The sequence below is a fragment of the Danio rerio genome, chromosome 2, assembly GCF_052040795.2.
Source record: "Danio rerio strain M-AB ecotype USA chromosome 2, GRCz13ab, whole genome shotgun sequence".
NCBI lineage: Eukaryota > Metazoa > Chordata > Actinopteri > Cypriniformes > Danionidae > Danio > Danio rerio.
In genome coordinates, this window is record NC_141022.1 from 62735001 (window position 1) to 62737500 (window position 2500).

Genomic DNA, 2500 nt, shown 5'->3' on the forward strand with positions numbered 1-2500 from the left:
ATGTGTATTGTTAAAAATTTTAACTTCAAATTTAGAATTTATTTATAGAATTTTTGAATTTGAACTTTACAAATGATCTACAATTCTGAACTACAATATTCTAAATTTAAAGTCCACATGAAGTCCAAACTAGTCCCATTGATTTTGTTAGCTCTCATTGCTTCATCTGTGGATGTCATTTAGAAAAACAATAGCTGGTCTTGTAATCTTCAGGTGAAATCTGAAAATGCACTTCCTGTTTGTTTTGAGCTAAATTCTCAGTTTAGCTCTGTCTGTGGTATTGGGCGGGGCTTAACACTTAACCACTCCCCTCCAGCTGTCAGTTTTGACAACAAGCAGAAATGGTGAGCAGGAGGAGGAGTCTGTTATGTTGTAATACCTCCCCCCAAACCCTTTTCCCCATCTTTTCTGAATGAGACGACTACTTTACTACATCCAATCAGCTCGCAGCAGAAACAAAACAAGCCACGCCCACTGTTTCCTCATTTAATATTCTGTTATTCTAGAAACTGGTCACAATGAAAAATAATAATAATAATAATTGGTCGCAGCTTCCGGTTCATGCGGACTTTAAACTTAAAAAAAAAAAAACAACGTTAATTACTTTAACTTAAATTAACTTTCATCTAAAAACTTAGTTTTAACTTTAAATTAACATTGTAACATCGTCAATTGTAAGTCAATTTGTACAAAAGCATCTTCTAAATATAAATGTAACATTCCAAATTTGAAATAAAAAACTTTAAAGAAGAATCTATAGTATAATATTCTTTTACATCACAAAGCTTCTGAAATGTGAACTTAAAAACCCTTCTAAGATTCTATACGAAAATTATGAATTTGAACTCTGAAATTTGAAAATAAGTTTTTTTTTTTAATTTGAGCTTTAAATTTCTAAATTTTAATTCCAAAAAAGTTTAAAATTCCAAACATTCACAAGTTGAAATTCCAAAAAAACTTACAAAATACTAAAACTAAAATTACAAATTAAAATTTAAACTTCAAAAATGGTCTAAAATTCTCTTTTAACTTTCAAAAGTTTCTAAAATCTGAACTTAAAAAGTGAACAAACTAAACTAACATTCTAAATTTGACCTTTGAATTTTCTAAACTTGAACTAAAAAAAGGCAAAAATTCTAAACATTCAAATCTTTAACTTTAAAAAACTTATATTTTAGTTTCAAATTTAGATTTTTTTGAATTTTTGAATTTTACCTTTAGAAATTCTAAATTACTACATTCCAAATAAAAGCATTTTTTACTTGAACTTAAATTATCTAATTTAAAAACTTTGTTTAGATTCTAAATTAACACTCTAAACTCGAAAAAAATAACCGTTTACAATTCTAAAGTATAGTATTCCAATTTTTTACTTCAAAAAGCTTCTAAAATTTGAATATTAAAAACCCTTCTAAGATTCTAAACGAACATTATGAATTTGAACTTTGAAATTTGAATTAAAGCAAAATACTGTAAACTCTATTTCTACACTAACAATCCAAATTTGACCTTAAAAAAAAAGTAAAAAAATAAATAAATAAAAAAATCGGTTAAAATTTTAATGATTAAAATTTAAATAAAAAAACATTTAAAATTCTAAACTAGCATTACGTCTAAAATTCTACTCTGAAATTAAAAATTTGAACTTTACATTTCTACATTTTTATTCCAAAAAAGTCTAATTACAAACATTTACAATTTAAAATTCAAAAAAACGTACAAATTACTAAAGTAGAATACTATTCTAAAGTATCGTATTCCAAATGTTTACTTCAAAAAGCTTCTGAAATTTGAACTTAAAAACTAACTAACTATTTAAACGCCTCAGAAACGTAACGGTTGTGTTGAAGGTTGGCATTATTAAAATACAATTTATCGGGTAATTTAATAAATGGCATCAATAACACTCAGTACAACTCCTGTTCGTACATTACTGTGTTGATTGGGTTTAGGGTCGGGGTAGAAGTTAATAAAATACAATAAATAGGAAATTTAACAAATAAAATAAATAGTTTATAAATTGTAATTTATAAATTATAAATAAATAAATAGTTAACTTCTGGCCGCAACCGTATCTGATTTAGCAACAACCATTAGAAATTTGAATTTTTACATATGAATTTCAAAATTTTAACAAAAATGATCTAAAATTGAAACATTTGAAACTTCTAAATTCAAAAAAGTTTCAAATAGAATTTCTAAATTTGAAATTAATAATGCCTAAAATTCTATTCTAAAATTCAAAATTGTAACTTAAAATGTAAAAATTTGAACTACAAATTCTACAATTCATAAAAATTTCAAATTCAAACTTCAAATAAATTTTATAATTTGAATTTCTAAATTTAAAATGTAAAAAAAATCTGAAAAATAAAAATAAAACAAAGTCTAAACTTCCAAACTCCTCCAGTAATGTCTTAAATTCGTACAGTTTAAAATTCTCTACTACACACAATAATAAATGAACAGCACTAGTCCTAATAACGTCAGTCAGTGATTG

The 2500-nt window shown here is 25.0% G+C and overlaps 1 protein-coding gene across 11 annotated transcripts in view; it reads right to left on the minus strand.

Annotated features, from left to right (window-relative positions):
- Window positions 1-2500, minus strand: part of epb41l3b (erythrocyte membrane protein band 4.1-like 3b) — a gene marked incomplete at its 5' end in the record, with an annotated part of 118334 nt that overhangs the window by 5371 nt on the left and 110463 nt on the right.